Source organism: Castor canadensis, chromosome 6 (genome assembly GCF_047511655.1).
Source record: "Castor canadensis chromosome 6, mCasCan1.hap1v2, whole genome shotgun sequence".
Classification (NCBI taxonomy): Eukaryota; Metazoa; Chordata; class Mammalia; order Rodentia; family Castoridae; genus Castor; species Castor canadensis.
In genome coordinates this window covers 97,411,108-97,428,072 of record NC_133391.1, presented here as the reverse complement: position 1 = coordinate 97,428,072, position 16,965 = coordinate 97,411,108, and the positions used below count along the sequence as shown (strand labels likewise).

General features: G+C 37.6%; 1 long non-coding RNA gene across 1 annotated transcript in view; it reads left to right on the top strand.

The window, feature by feature from the left end:
- Positions 1 to 16,965, top strand: part of LOC141424166 (uncharacterized) — a 244,256-nt gene that overhangs the window by 115,324 nt on the left and 111,967 nt on the right. Inside the window, exons 5-6 of the long non-coding RNA XR_012449096.1 lie at positions 3,418 to 3,614; positions 11,123 to 11,256. This is a non-coding gene — a long non-coding RNA (uncharacterized lncRNA). The remainder of the gene's footprint in view (positions 1 to 3,417; positions 3,615 to 11,122; positions 11,257 to 16,965) is intronic.

The window sequence follows — 16,965 nt, the reverse complement described above, 5'->3', positions numbered from 1 at the left end:
ATAATGTTTGTACTAATTTGCATTCCCATCAAAAATGTGTAGGGGTTTCTGTTTTGTCACATTTTTTGCCAACATTTGTTGTTTTTACTCTTGAAGATGGCCATTCTAACTGAGGTAAGATGGAATTGTGGTATAGTTTTGATTTACATCTCTTTTATGGCCTGGGAAGTTGAACACTTCTTCATGTATTTATTGGCCATTTGTATCTCTTCCTTTGACAATTTCCTATTCAATTCATGTGCCCATTTCTTTATTGGGTTATTGATTCTTTGGGAGTTGAGTTTTTTTAGAGCTCCCTATATATTCTGGATATTAGTCCCTTATGAGATAAATAGCTGGAAAGATTTTTTCCCACCTAATGACTGTTTCTTTTGCAGTGCAGAAGCTTTTTAGTTTGATGTAGTCCCAATTGTTCATCTTTTCTCTTAATTGCTGCACCACTGGAGTTCTATTTAGGAAGTTGTTGCCTATGCCTATATGTTTCAGTGTATTTCCCACTCTTTTGTATAGTTGTTTCAAAATTTTAGGTCTTATATTAAGGTCTTTGATTCACTATAAGTTGATGTTGGTGCAGGTGAAAGACAGGGGTATAGTTTCCATCTTCTAAATGTGGATACCCTGTTTTCCCAGCAACATTTGTTAAAGAGGCTATTTTTTCTACATCATGAGTGCGATAAACTTTTTTTTGTAGATTTTGCTTTTAGCACTTTTGTTAGTTGTATTTATGTGAATGTCAACAGTACACTTTGATTCCTGGACACTTGACACCCTGTTCTATAGTAATCTTCAGGCCACTGAAGGAACATCAGAATTCATTGTCTGAAATAGTTATATCATTTTAGCTGATATAACTATTAAATTAGTTCTGTGAAGAAGCTATCTTGCCTTTTTTGGTGTGTCCCCACATAGCAGGGGGAGAGAGAGAGAGGAGAAAGAAGAGGAGAGAGGGGAAGGGGAGAGACCAAAGGGAGGGGAGAGGGAAGAGAGGAAAGAGGAGAGAGGAGAAAGAAAAGAAGGCAAGATTTCTGGTCTTTCCTGATAAGGGTCTGTCACTAATCCCATCATGGAAGAACCTACCTTTATGATTTAAGTTAACCCTAATTACTTTCCAGAGGCCCCATCTCCATATAGCACATTGAGGGGGTGTAGAGTACCAACATATGAATTTCAAGGTGGGCACAGACATTAAGACCAAAACACTCCCCTTCTCCCTCAGGTCACTACAGCTTTAACCCAAGTACTCACCCTTCTAATTAGGGTGAACTTTGTGACTTTCAAAGTAGGATAAGACTGTGCATTGGGATACTTTCTTGTAAACCCAGCACTTAAGAGTCTGAGGCAGAAGGATTATGAGTTTGAGGTCAGCCTGGGCTATGTACTAAGACCCTATCTAAAAAAAAGAGAGGGATAAAATTTCATTGATGTCTAATTGAGCTTTTAAAAAAATCTGATTTGTAGGTAAGGAACAAAATGAAGCAAAGAAAAAAGAACAAGTGGAAAGAAAGTAGTTGGAAAGTTTAATGTCAAATTAAATCAACCACTAAGTGTGATTTGTCTGTGGGTACTGATGGAGGCATGCAGTGTGTGCTGGGATTTAAGAATTCATCTCAGTGATGTGAATGGTGTTCTTTATGGTTTAGAACTCATGTATTATGAATTTTGAGTCCCTGTCTTGAATAAGAATGGAGAGATGGAGCTTCTGAATGCAGAGGTCTTAGAAGCATTAAGAGCCACCTCTTTGGTACCCATTTCAGTCCCTATCCACATTCCTTGACCAGGGCACCCATGTAAAAACTGACAACAGGCTTGTTACACATCTATCTGTTTATTTTCTCTGGTGAGTCAGAAATGAATCAATACCCTTGCAAGAAGTTAAGAAGACTGGTTTTACAGAGAGCTGTTTTGTAGGTAAATACAAGTATGATAACTTGAGTATTTGAAAATACTTTTAAGTAAGTATATGATAAGATTTTTATGGCTGAAAAGTTATTTTAAGATTTTTTTTAAAAAAACCAATCCCACTAGTTGATATTTTAAAAAAAATGTAACTAGTTTTAAGTCTGAATAATCTTATTTGCACATGTTAAAAATTAAACATTACAAAAAACATACAGTGAAAAATGAATTTCATTTCTATCTGACATCCTTAGTTCCTCTGTATCCCTTCTTCTCCTCAGAAGCAGTCACTACTAATTTCTTGCTAGTGCCCTTCCAGAGATACTTTCTACACAATCAACTGAAAAATTATTTATGTAGACCCCTCTAAGAAAAGCAAATTAGGAGCATGATACATAATATATCTTGGTAGTTATTACTTTTATCTTTAACTTAACCATATTTTGTTTGTTGGAGGTTGTTCCATATCAGCACAAAGTGCTTTATCCCAATCTTTTTAATGGTTGGGTAATGAGAATATACCCTAATTTATTAAAGTGGTTTTCTACTAATAGGTAATTATGTTATTGCTAGTCTTTTAAAAAGCAAACTACACTGCACAAAAAAGCCTGGTGTGTATTTGTAAATTTTTACACATCTATTTGCAGTGTATCTATAGACTGAATAATAGCTTGAAGAGAAATATGGGGTTGTACTGATTAAAACATGTGGATATTTTGGGTTTGACTACCTACTAGCCACCTTTCACTTTTTAGTCATAAATAAGTGGCTTTCACTAAAGCCACTTAAAGAAATTTTATGACTATTAGAGTTAACATAAGTATAGCATTCTGACATCTATGTATAATATAGTCTACATAAATGATCTTATTAGGATCATTTCATAGAAGTCAGGACCTTCTCTTTTAGAAGAAACACAAATGGCATTATGGGAGAGTAGATGGGTTTTTTCCCCCCCAGCCTTGATGAAGAACTCTAAGCTTGTTACAAGTATTGACATATTCATGCTTCATTTCAGCTCAAAGGAAATGTTTAGTAAGATAAATTGAGAGTAGACGTTCCTGTCTGTAGGTAGAAGTGAGACTGAATTTAGTGTCATTTTCCCCCAAAGTTAGCTTTAAAGTCATCATAAAGGCCTTAAGCCCTTATCTATGACATGCAGGAATTAGATTAGATGAGCCCTAAGGTAATTTCAGGCTTTAACAATTATGTCCATGCTTATTCTATTCTCAAAATAAGACCTGATTTATATTGTTTAGATAATTGTGGGGGCCTGAGTCATCTAAAAGTGTGCTTCTGCATATGTGTTCCTTCTGCATGGAATTACTTCTCTCGCTGTCTGCTTGTTGACTGGAGCACTGGATCATTCTACAGAGTCTGCTCTGACTGGCTTTATCTATGAGGTTTCCCCAAGTGCCCCAGCTGGGTTAGGCCCTCTCTCCCTTTGAGCTGTCTTCGCCCCTGCACTCAATGATAAGAACTTTGAAATATTAACTGATAATTTTTATCTTTTACCCCCAGATTCAGCCTTGGTGTTTGCTTTTGATGCATCAAGGAAGAGAGATGACATGGTTTTTTTCTTGGATTGTGTATTTCAAAAGTCAAGACCGCAGGAAATGAAAGACGTGTGCTTAGATAAAGCAAACACTGGGAGAAGTCACTCTCACTAAAACTTTTATGCTGCAAGTGAGAGCATTTTCCAGATGGAAATAAACAAGGTATGAGTAGACAGTTACGTGCCTAAAAAAGTAGTGAGGCTTTTTTCCTTGTCCTTTCCCCAGCTCAGCACAGGGAGAAGGAGAATGACAGAGCTTGCTAAGAAGTGTATGGGATTTGAGTGCCCAGGGAACTCAGGGTTTGTTTCCTGAGTAGAGTCCAGGGAGTGGGGAAGAATCCAGAGAAGAAATAATGGCACAGGACATCCAGCTAGATAGACTCGAGGAGGACTGCAGAAGTGCCTCAGAGCCCGGCAGGCATGGGAGAAGATGATGATGTTTTTGTACTGGAGAGGAGCAAGAAAGTAAGGAACTGAGGATGATTCTGCTGTGAGGAGCCTATTGTGATGTGGGGCAGCAGAATGATCCCATGTACCTGAAAGGAACAAGGGACTTCGCTTAAAGAGAATTGAGCCCCAAAATACTTCTGATAGGAAACATGGACCAGCTACTGAAGACCAGGTAGAGAACAGCTCAGCACTTAATCTTCATCACTCCCAGCCTCCTCACTCCTCCAAAAGATGAAGGAATCTCAAATCAGCAGATTAAGTTTGTACAGCCTAGGAAAATAGGAGCTTCATATAGAAGTTAAATTAGCTTGTTATTACAAACTTAAACAAATATGCCTATTCCCTCTAAAACTTCTCTACTACACTATACATGTTTGATTTTTTTTGCTTTCTTCTCTGGGTCACAATCACTTTGAGGCAACACATGAAGTCATTATTTTTCTTTTGTATTTGTTCCCATACCTTGCAAGTGTTAATAGAGAGGAGGCCTGCAGCAAGCTTTTGGAATAGTTAGACATTTATTGATTGGCTGTTCTGTGCCACAGTCTGCCTTAGGAGATCTTATAGCCCTATGAACTAGGCATTATTACTTCCATTTTGCAGTTGAGTAAAGCAAGGCCCAGGGAATCATACAACCCTTATGTGGGCAGCAGGAGACAAATGTGTTAGTCACACTCTTAGCCCTCTGACACAAGACTGCCTTTCTAGGGAAGGAGATTCTCTACTCTTACTGTCTGAATACAGTTGTGCAATAAGAAGGAATTAGTTTTTAAATAGATGTTAGTAAATTTATATATATGTATAGGTATATATATATGTATGTATGTATTGCTCTGTTAGTTTCAGGTAAGGGGTCTGCTCGTTTTACTTTCATTATTAATTAGAAATTTTCAAAAAGTACCCAGTACAACATGACTACGATTCTACAATTCTAATAATAGTTTGGACAAAGTCTCCATATACTACTGCCTTACTTATCAATAAGGAAATATACGATGTTTGTAGAAGATTTGTAAAATAAGGTAATATTTGTAAATAGGATAATGAAGATGTTAAGATCACTTATAATTCCACTTTCTACAGATATCCACTATTAACCTTCAATCTGATGTTAGAAACATTAGAAAATTGGCACCAGCACTTTTTCTCTATGTCATTTATATCTGAAGTGTTCTGCAACAGCACAGGATGTTTAGTGTGCATGGAACCAAGAGCCATCTGTTTAGATTATAAGTGCTAAGTGGGAGAGGAAACTTATAGTTAGGACTTAACAGGTATATTGAAATATTCAATATTCAAATTGTTGCTTTACGTACTCTTCCAAAAAACTTTCAAAGATTCAAGGAAAGTAAAAATGTTCACATAATGCAGCAAGACTATTATGCCTACGGTAATCTTTAATTGCAACTTGAATCCAAAAGGACAATAAAAGTAATGCGAAGCATAGTTTATAATGAATGGCTCAACAACCCTAGGGAGAAGAGCAACAGTACGTCCAGGAGGGTTCAGCCCACCCGGCCTCAGTGTATCATCCAGACACACAGACAGGGATTTATCACTTCATCTGTTTTCTTGGACTAAATTACTAGGACTAAAGAGAGAGAAGTCAGCCTCAGGGAACAGGTTCTGCCTTGGAGGTGGGGGGTGGGGTGGGGGGTGGGTGGAGGGGAAAGAGGTAGTAGGAGGAATATGGTGCAAACAATGTATACACATGTACATAAATACAAAAATGATACCTGTTGAAACTGTTCCAGGAATCAGGGGAGGGGGAATGAGGAAGAGAAGTGTGTGGGGGGGTTGGAATTCAAGTATGATATTTTTGATACATTGTAAGAACCTTTATAAATGTTACAATGTAAAAAAAAGTCATCCACAGGGCACAGACTGCAAGTGCAGCAAGATACTCCCTCCCCTCCCCAGTGGTGCTGACACACTGAGCTCAGACTAGGGACCGAATTTAGAACTCGATTTATACTTCAAACCTTTTGTCTATTACAGGTCACTTAAAGAAAATGCCATCTTCTACCAGGACATTAGAATCTTCTTAATGTGGAAACCATTGTAGAATTGTTTCAGCTTGTTTCCATGGTGTTTCAGAAAGTAGAGGCCTGGAGGGCACATTAAATTGACTTGATGTTTTTAGGTTTTTTGACAAGTGGGGACTAATCTCATTTCCATGTCAGTGTACCCTGTCAGCTGCTGCAGATTAAAATATAATTATCCCTTCCCTTCAATTGGCCATGTAATAAAGCAATCATCCCAAAGCTATGGCTTGGTGGTTCAGAGCACAGACTTGGAGCCAGGCTGCCTGCATTTGAATCCTGATTCTGCTGTTTATAGGCTGTGAGACTTGGAGCAAGATCCTGAAGATCTTTATGCCTGGTTTTCCTTATTTCTACCTATCTTATGGAGTTTTAATAAGTATTAAATGAGTGAAAATGTGTAAAGCACTTAGAACAATGTATGTATCATGCTACATAGTAAGAACTGTAAAAATGTTAAATAAAACAATATAATTAGACTTCATTGATGATTGCTGGCAAGCCAGAAGTAAAACAAGTAGCTGGGAGTGGGATAATGACATATGGCTGAGTTGGACATCTCATAATAGTATTAAAAACTGCCAGTGCTTTTATGACAGAGTGGATGGGTGACTAAGTGAGAAACAGGCAGGTCAGGGATGAACACCACTGGGTTGTTTCAATAGGCAAAGTCTGTTGGGACTGGACAGGGGACGAATATGGAAAACTGGATTACTTTAGGAAAAGGGGATTGGGACTTCTCAGATTATTTTCCTGGGTTGCAGGGTACATTAGAAGAGATACAATGAGACCAAGGAACAGTCTGGAGCTGCCAGAGTTCATCCTTCTTGCTACACAGAATTTGAATTTTCACTGCTTTTTATCAGTTACCATTTGTTGGTTACAAGCAAAGAAACAACTTCTGACTAACTGGATCAGAGAAGTAATTCTTTGGAAGAGGGGAAGCTCAAGGAACCAAAGGAAAGAAATTTAGAAGACTTGAAAGCAAGGCCACAAGGAAGCTGGGAAGCAAGGACTGCTGGTCCAAGTTTATATTATATGCAGAAAGAAACCTGATTGGTCCAGTATGCAGTGCCTAGTCCTTGGCTTGAGGAGGCAGGGCATTCTGATCAGCAATCACACCAGACTGTCTCTAAAGGAGGAGTTCATCTCAAGAAAAGTTAGAGTGCTATTAACAGATGGAAGAAAGAAGCAGAGTGGACAAAGACAGCAAATGTCCACCTCATCACTCTATGTTGCCTCAAGCAAATGATGAGGATGGCAAAAGGTAAAAGGAGATAAGGAGGCCATAGAAACTTTGATTTTTAATCTGGGTATCCCATCCCAGCCACCTTTTCCTCTGACCTTAAAACTAGACTCTGAATCCTAAACTTACACCAGAAGGAATCTGAAGGCTCTAATGGAGTCTTTTGATCCTAACATGGTCTGATTTGTTTTTTTAAAAATCACAGCTTAAAACATTATATGGATTTTTATCTGGATAGTTATTCTATCAGATACTTATTGGGTGTCAACTATCTATCAACAAAAGCAAAATAAAGAGAAAAGCAAAACCTGAAGCCAAACTAGAGCAAAACAAAACAAAAGCCCTCCAGCCCCCACACCAGTCAAACAACAACAAAAACCTTCAACCTTATCCTCTGCTTTTCAGAAATTTATAGTCAGAGAAGCAAGACAGCTACATAAACAAATAAATTACATGATGACAAGGGAGTGTGGAAATAGTATAATGAAGCACACAAACAAAAAAGGTACAGCGAACTCTGCCTGCAGGACTCAGTAGAGGTGGCATTTAACTAGTTCTTGAAAAATGAATGAGCATTTATAATTTTAAATTGAGACATTTATTATAAAACAAAGTTGTGACCACCCAAATTATAAGCATTCTTCACACTACTGTCAGCTGCACCAATTTCATCCACTGCCAGCATAAATATTATTCTTCTGTCTCCCAGGGCTTAAAAGTGAGGTTGTAAATAATGCCTTGTAAGTAAAAAGTGAGCAATAAATAAATTGTCAAATTCCTAAATTAAAACAATTTGTAAACAAGGCCCCAATCATAATAACTAGTTTCATAAATTTAACGAGGTGTGAAATGTGCTAGGTCCCTCCAGTACTTGTCAAACTCAGCTGCTGTGACTCATGGGCTGGTCAGCTTGGAAGGTCTCAGCCTGGTCAGCTTGGAAGGTCTCAGCCTGGATTGGGCAGAGGTCTTGGGTCAGCTATTGACTTTTTAGTGCAGGGGCTAGTAATGAATTTAACATTTATATTTTGGCTATAATTCATTTATAATGTGTCTTTGTGTAACCAATGTATCTGCATTTCAAGCTTCTCTAGAAACTATAAAGCAGAATAAAGAAAAGAATAATAACAGAACATTCAATAATAATAAAACATCACTTTTTAGACCAAGGTGGGAAAGCAAAGAAGAAATGAATGAATGAATAGACAAACAAAAAAAGCTCTAAAAATCCATTAATGAGTTGCATTATCTAATTTGAGTTAATGAAAACTGTGCATAGCCCCATAAATGATTCATTTGACACCATTCTTATGCCTCAGATAAAGCAGGAGTTAGAAGACCTGGGTTTAGTCTTACTCTACATAAAATACTGCTACACCCTAGGTGTAGTTGAAATTTGATGTCACTTCTAAATGAAATGGTTAGTTATCAATTTACCTTATAGTATTACTACTTAAATCAACAAAACCCATATAGTATGTGAGATATTGGTATAGACATATTTGCTTGTGTTTTGCCTGTCATTTTAGTAAACATTCCTACTATCTATTTTGGTTAAAATCTGAGTCTGGATTTCAAGCTTCTGTAGAAACTATAAAGGAGAATAAAGAAAAGAATAATAACAAAACATTCCAAATAAGTTGGAATAAGAAAAATTTAATCACAAAATAAGCCAATAAAGCCTCACCAATTAGGAGACTAGTATCAACTGGTAAAATTTTTGTCAGAAATTATTATAATGAGGGTATATTTTCCTGTGGCAAATGGATATTCTAAAGTGTCCAGAAATTATATATATATATATATATATATATATATATGAATTGTATGAGTCTCCATCAACTACCATAGATTACTTTTTAGACCAAGGTGGGAAGGCAAAAACAACTCTAAAATATTTTGATGGGGAGTGATGGATTCTAGGTTATCTAAGGCTTTCTTATTTGTAGGAACATAGAACAACTTGCTCTTGAGTTACATGGTTAGCTTTCATATAACTGCCATAATAGATAGTATTACCTATGTGTTGATGGAAAGAAATGCTCTAGCATAACCTTTAAAAAATGTATTAGCATTTAATAGTTGTACTGGGAATATATTGTGATATTTACATATGTGCTCTCAATGTATCTTAGATTCACCCCCTCTATTGTTCTCCCTTTTCCCCTCTCCCCCATTTATTAGAATAATTTCAACAGATTTCATTTTTCTGTTTTCATATATGAATACAAAAAAATACACCATATTCACCCTTTCCTTATGCCCACCCACCTCCCACTGGTACCCATCCCTGGAAAAGATCTATTTTCCCCTCCTGCCCTTCATTTTTTTAAGTGCCTATTGCTACATACTTCAGGCTTATATATATCATCTAGCATAACGTTTTTAGCATAACATTTTGATAAATTCAATTTATGTATTGGATTATTTTATCATCAGAGGTTTTATTTACATTTTCCTAGAATATATAATTGTATAAAACATAAGGAAGCCAAGAGTGTATGTGCATTTATTTTTTTACTTTTTAAAAAAAATATAAAATGGGTGAGTTTACTGAGATAGAAAAGAGTAAAATGGGAGAGTATAGCCCCCAGAGAGTGCCCTATTTTTCACTTATTCCACTGAACACATGGAAAGAGCATTCTTCTCAGGTCAATTAAAAAAATTTTTATTTTTTTTATTATCATATTATTATACTGGGGGTACATTGTGACATTTACGTAAGTACTTACAATATGTATTAGTTAAATTCACTCCTCCATCATTCTCCTTTGCCCCCCAATTCTTAGAATAGTTTCAACAGATCTCATCTTTCCATTTTTGTACATGAGTACATAATATTTTCACCATATTCACACTCCTACACCCTTTCCTTATATCCTTTCTCCTATCACAGGTACCAATCCCCAGGCAAGACCTGTTTAACCTTCCTCAGGCCAAGTTTGAACTTCAGCTTAATTATTTCATTTTTTTAGAATTCTACATTTTCTTCATCTATTTTCATTGATTGCTATTCATCCTTAGTCCTGAAAACTTTCTGTGTACCAGAAGTACATGAAAGAGAAAAGGCTCAGAGACAGCGGCATGGAGAAAGAGAGATAAATCATAACAACTCAGCTAAATGGCTCCTGAAATGTAATTTGAGGATGTGCATTCTAAATTATTTTTTCTCTGTCCAGATGATAAAATAATAAGAAATCAATCAATCACTCAATCAAACTCAATCAATGAGAATGGAGCAAAGTTCATCTGAGTTGTGATGGATGATACAAATGAATTAGTGACTGATTTGGAGAGATTCAGAGAAGTAGCTGTAACTATGGCAAATCAGGCTAGCTTGTATATGTGGCTGACAGGATACGGCAAATGGACACATACTCTATCCAATAGCCTCTGAGTGCCTGTGAAGTTTAGCAGGATGCTGTCTTAGACCTGATGGATTGAAACAAGTTTTTCTGAAATCATTTTCCCAGTCCTGTAATTTTTATAACATATCAAGCCTAGAATGCACTTGCGTATGTGAATGCATCTGCATGGGAAGCAGCTCCCATCAGTGCCTCCATGGCACTGTGCTTGGGAATTGGGGAAAAAAAATTTTTGGTTGCTAACTGGGGATAAAAAACCACAAGTAATAATTATAAGGGTTTCTTGTTGGAGGGCACCTTCTCTAAATGGCTAAAGTATTCAACTCTATAAGGTAACCTAGTTTAAACCTACTTTAAAAAATCTTTGACAGGTGGTGTTAGCAATGCATATCCACTTCATGTTTTAGTCATGTAATATCTGTGCACAGTTCAAAAATAAAGCCAAGCTACAGATGATCACTACTATGACTGCTATTGGGACCTCATCATCCTCTAGAGACAAATTCCTTCTCATGTCAGTTAACCCTCAACGTCCATCTAAGCCTCTGCTCTTTCTCTTTTTCCTCTCCAGACAATGGCTACCAACCTGCTCTTTTTCCTGTATGTTAAAAATTGACACCTCAGCAAGGTGATTGCCAAGCAGAAGAGGAAGATTTTATAAATGTATCCTGGAGGATGGCAAACTCAGACTTCTAGCAGATTCAAGTAAGCAAAGCTCACACAGCCTTTGAAGCCCTGAATTCCTTCTTGGATCCTGAAGTTTTGATTAGAATGCAGGAAAATATTAGTGTACAAATTCACTAAGGATTTATTTACTCTAGAAAGGTTTTATATCAGAAAATATAACTATAGAATGCTTCATTTTCTATTATATCCATTTTCCCTTCATTTCATTATTGTTAGGAAACTGCCTGTTCTTGTCAATCTCCCTTTAGTCTTATGTTTCTGATGTTTTACTCCCCCCTTCTTATGATCTTCTTCCCCAACAAGCTGGGGCAAACAGTAGATTTGCTTGCTGTAGGTGTCCTCTTCCCACTCATACCCTGTTCTGGCCTTCTTATACAGCAGATTGGTGGAGTTACCAGGATACCAAGGGTGACTACAGTACTCTGGTGGATTGAGCTAAATAATCACAGCCAACTGTTTGCAGGGGTTTATTTCATTTTCATACTATGCCAACATCAGCTAATCGACAGTCAGATGCCTTTAGTTAGCATCTTTTGCAATGCAAGTAGTTCAAAAGTCTTCCTTTGCTCAAGGAATATAATGCCCAGGCCTGGATAAACAGGTTTCCCTTTTGCACTCTGAAGGATGTCTGTGACTCTCAAAGGAGCAGGTGAACACTTGGGTGCTTTTTTTTTTTTAAAAAAAAAAAAAAACACAGAATAGAACAACACTGTTTTGGAAACCATAGGAAAGAAAGCACAGGTATAATTTTTAAAGTTTGTTAACTTTAAAATTGTTTACACTGTCTTGTAGACAATTTGGTTCTGTCTATTAAGATTTTAAATGCACATCCTCCACATATTCTTGGCCAAAGAATTTTTCTTCTAAGACTGTACATCAGCATGTGTTCAGTGAAGATTGTTTTAGTTAAATAAGTTATCATACATCATAAAAGAGATTCTTTTAACAGTTGGTAAAAGGCTAAGGTATATGTACCAATTTTGAAAATTTCTAAGAAATTATATAGCAAAGAAGGAGAAGACCAATACTGACATTTGTGTTAAAACAAAGGCTGTAGGTATGCATGTGTATGTTTGCATCTGTGTAGCTAATCTTTTTTTTTTTTTCTTTTATTATTCATATGTGCATACAAGGCTTGGTTCATTTCTCCCCCCTGCCCCCACCCCCTCCCTTACCACCCACTCCACCCCCTCCCGCTCCCCCCCTCAATACCCAGCAGAAACTATTTTGCCCTTATCTCTAATTTTGTTGTAGAGAGAGTATAAGCAATAATAGGAAGGAACAAGGGGTTTTGCTGGTTGAGATAAGGATAGCTATACAGGGCATTGACTCACATTGATTTCCTGTGCGTGGGTGTTACCTTCTAGGTTAATTCTTTTTGATCTAACCTTTTCTCAAGTTCCTGGTCCCCTTTTCCTATTGGCCTCAGTTGCTTTAAGGTATCTGCTTTAGTTTCTCTGCATTAAGGGCAACAAATGCTAGCTAGTTTTTTAGGTGTCTTACCTATCCTCACCCCTCCCTTGTGTGCTCTCGCTTTTATCATGTGCTCATAGTCCAATCCCCTTGTTGTGTTTGCCCTTGATCTAATGTCCACATATGAGGGAGAACATACGATTTTTGGTCTTTTGAGCCAGGCTAACCTCACTCAGAATGATGTTCTCCAATTCCATCCATTTACCAGCGAATGACAACATTTCGTTCTTCTTCATGGCTGCATAAAATTCCATTGTGTATAGATACCACATTTTCTTAATCCATTCGTCAGTGCTGGGACATCTTGGCTGTTTCCATAACTTGGCTATTGTGAATAGTGCCGCAATAAACATGGATGTGCAGGTGCCTCTGGAGTAACAGTCTTTTGGGTATATCCCCAAGAGTGGTATTGCTGGATCAAATGGTAGATCGATGTCCATCTTTTTAAGTAGCCTCCAAATTTTTTTCCAGAGTGGTTGTACTAGTCTACATTCCCACCAACAGTGTAAAAGGGTTCCTTTTTCCCCGCATCCTCGCCAACACCTGTTGTTGGTGGTGTTGCTGATGATGGCTATTCTAACAGGGGTGAGGTGCAATCTTAGTGTGGTTTTAATTTGCATTTCCTTTATTGCTAGAGATGGTGAGCATTTTTTCATGTGTTTTCTGGCCATTTGAATTTCTTCTTTTGAGAAAGTTCTGTTTAGTTCACATGCCCATTTCTTTATTGGTTCATTAGTTTTGGGAGAATTTAGTTTTTTAAGTTCCCTGTATATTCTGGTTATCAGTCCTTTGTCTGATGTATAATTGGCAAATCTTGACCTACTGTTAGCAGCAGTTGCCTCTGATGAAGAGAACTAGGTAGTTAAGGGAGAAAGGTCAAAGGAGTCTCACTTCTCACACATGCCTTTTTGTAAAGTTTAAAATATTTGTACATATAATTCCTACTGAAATAAGTAAGCAAATATAAATAAATACAAATGTTAATTTTTCCTGTTCTTTCTAGATTTCTTCTTATTTTTTGCTTTCCATACAAACCATTTTGTTTCTGGCCCCTGTGGACTAGCTGCTTGATACTTAGCAAATTATTTAGTGTTGCCAAGACGTACTTTTTTCCTCCTGTAGAAGAAGTTAATACATCTCGAGAGCTATTGTAGGATTAAATATTAAGGTCTTTTGTACAATGCCCAGGCCTTAATCCTTACTGAGGTGTTGACGAGAGCTAATTCCCTTCCCCTTTCCAACTTCAGGAGGCAATGGTGGTGTCTCTATCACTTCCAAACCTTTTTCTTTGCCTTCTTTGTGAACTTCCCTCCCATTGCCTACTGAAGGTTTTATGGTTTACTAGGTTAGAACAAACAGATTAAAAAAAACCCAAGAAAACGACAAAATGATTCCATAGAGTACATAAATAAAAATCTCCTCATCAGTGTTGTGATTCAAAACAGGTCTCCATGAGGGCATGCAGGCTGGGGTTAGAGCAGGTGGGGCTGGTTCCCATTGAGCTCAGCATCCTCCCCTGGGCCTCAAAGCCTCACACTTCTTAGTGGCTGTGACTCTTGGGCCCCTCTGGGGTTCTCTTAGTTCTGGCAGCTGCTCAGAACTAAGAGAACCAAACAGCTACTCTGCTACCCAGAGTCTTTTCCCTTAGTCTCCTGGGGCTTTTACTTTCTAGAAGAGGAGTTTTTTTGTTTTTTTTTTTTTTCATTGTTTTTCTTTTCAAATATGTATTTAAAAAATCATTATTGTTTTGGTGGGAAGAAGAAGGTACTTCTTAAATAAAGGACTCTGGGGAATTTAAGTGGCAATGTAGTGTGTGTATTTGTGTGTATGTGTGTGTGTAATGTTCATGTATGTGTTTCTTTTTGAAGATCAGATGAGAATGGGAAGCAACTGAACTGTTTTGGTTCCCCTGTGGCCTTCTCTAGTGTTCCATAGCACATGATGTGTAGTTTTACACACAACAAAGTCACATGCTGCTGAAGCCTGAGGCCATGGCCTGAAATCCATAAAAGGGGACTACATTCTTTTGAGTTCTGGCGAAAGAACAGATAATCATCTAGTATTCCTAGCTTTCAGATTTGTTTGGTGTACAGGTACCCAGGTACATCTTGGTGAGGATGGACATGTCTGTGAATAGCAGAGGGAACAGGGCCTTGTACCTGTCTCCATTACCACTCACCACATCGAATGTCAGTATCAGTTTGTAGCGTAGGTTTGGGGTGAAAGGTGCTGGATCTAGAACTAGATAGACACAGGTTTGAAAGTCAGCCTTGCTACATTTTAGTTGAGTATCCCTGGGCAAATTACTGAATTTTCTAAAGGCTTAGTTTCTTCATTTGTGATGCAGGGATGAAAATGGAACCTGAATATTTGGGGCTGGCATGTTCTCCCATTTGGAGAAACAGGACATTCCACACAAGGACCCACAGAATGTAAGTAAGACAGTGGAGCAGTGTAGGGGAGGGAGTGTTTTGTGTGTTCATGGGAGCTTGGTGAGGAAGCCAGTCTGATTGGAAAATAAGGTCCAGGTGGTAGGGTCTGGTCAGATTTTGAAGAACCTTAAAAGTATTGTGAAAGAGGTCAGATTTAAAGACCATGGAGAGCCAGGCACCGGTGGCTCACACCTTTAATCCTAGCTTATCAGGAGGCAGAGATCAGAAGGACTGCAGTTCTAAGCCAGATCAGCAAATAGTTTTGTGAGACCCTATCTTGAAAATGTCCAACACAAAGAATGGCTGGTGGAGTGGCCGAAGTGACAGAATGCTTGCCTAGCAAGTGTGAGACCCTGAATTCAAACTCCAGTGCCACCAAAAAAAAAAAAAAAAAAAAAAGAAAAAAGAAAGAGAAAAAGGCCATAGGGAGCACTACATTTTTGGTTAAAGTATGATTCTAGAGACACAAGTTTGATACTGTCACTTGGGCAGTTGTTGGTAGTATAGGTTTGGAAAGTATAAAAGAGTACTTATGGGACCCTTGAGAATCTAGGTGGGAGATGATAAAATGAAAGAGATAGTGGAAATGGAAAAGAGGAAGAAAATATATTTCAAAAGAATAATCAAGAAAGTAATTATTTAGATTTCATGGATTGAGAAAAGAAATTACTCAAAGTTGGGTCCAAGGATTTTAGCCAGGATGACCAAGCTAAACAAGTTTGTCTGTATCCTCGACTCCATTTTCTACAAAGACCAGAGTTTGAGCTGTTTGTTCTAACAGAACCTATTCCTGGTTGGCAAACTTGAAATTTTCAAGTTTCAGTGCTCTTGTATTAAAGGTGTGTCTTATTTCCCTTAAGGAAAAACAATATTTGTAAGAAAGTTGGTTGGTTCCTCGCACCTGCCTTTTGATTGTTGTTGACTTTACCACTTAGTTATCTCATTGTTAAATATACAGAGAAAGATCCCCGGAGCCCATTAGTCTCCACAGGTGGGAATGAGTTTAATCTTTGGGAGAAAACAAAATTGCTTACCTGGCATGTTTGTTCTCTGACTAATAATGTAGTCATGTTGATCCACCCTCTATACTCTGAGTTCCCAAAGGTTTTGGCATTAAGAAAAGGGGCATTAGGAATGGTTTGATTCACATATATGACTAAGGAAGCCAGTTGGAGGACTTTGGTAATACTAGGAGACCGGTAAATTTAAAAGGGTTCTAGGCACAGACGACTACAGATCTTTTATGATATAGTAACTTTTTTTTTCTGGTCTGAGTGACTTTATTGCATTATTGCCATAGTCCCTTCTTCCTGAGAGAGGCTAAAAAGAAAATATACTGCAAGAAGACTCTACTGCAAGCTTTCCTAATGCCAGCAAACATTTATGTAGTAAAAATGTTACTGTTGCTATTGAATCCTCACAGTAATCCTACAAGGTAGATAAAATGATCATTTCCATTTGCAGATAAAGATACAGAGAGGTAATGTGAGCTGAGTATTGAACTCTGGCCATCTGACTTTAAATCCTGACTTTTTCTCACTCTGCTATGAAGAGCTTAGACAAGAAGTCAGGCTCAGAGAAGCTGCCAACTTGTTTACATGTTTTATTTTTCAGTTATGTGACATTGATTCTTTATAGATATACTTGTTACAACAAGCAATTCAGAGGGTTGTACATTACTCTACATTGACTGTTAGTTCTTGTGAACTAATTATGCTATGTAAGTCATCCTTTCAGCCTTTTAAATTATCCAGCAAATCCAAATTTTTGTTTTGCTTCTTGCAAGATCCTGCTTGCCCTGAAAAAAGTTGTGTGTGTGTGT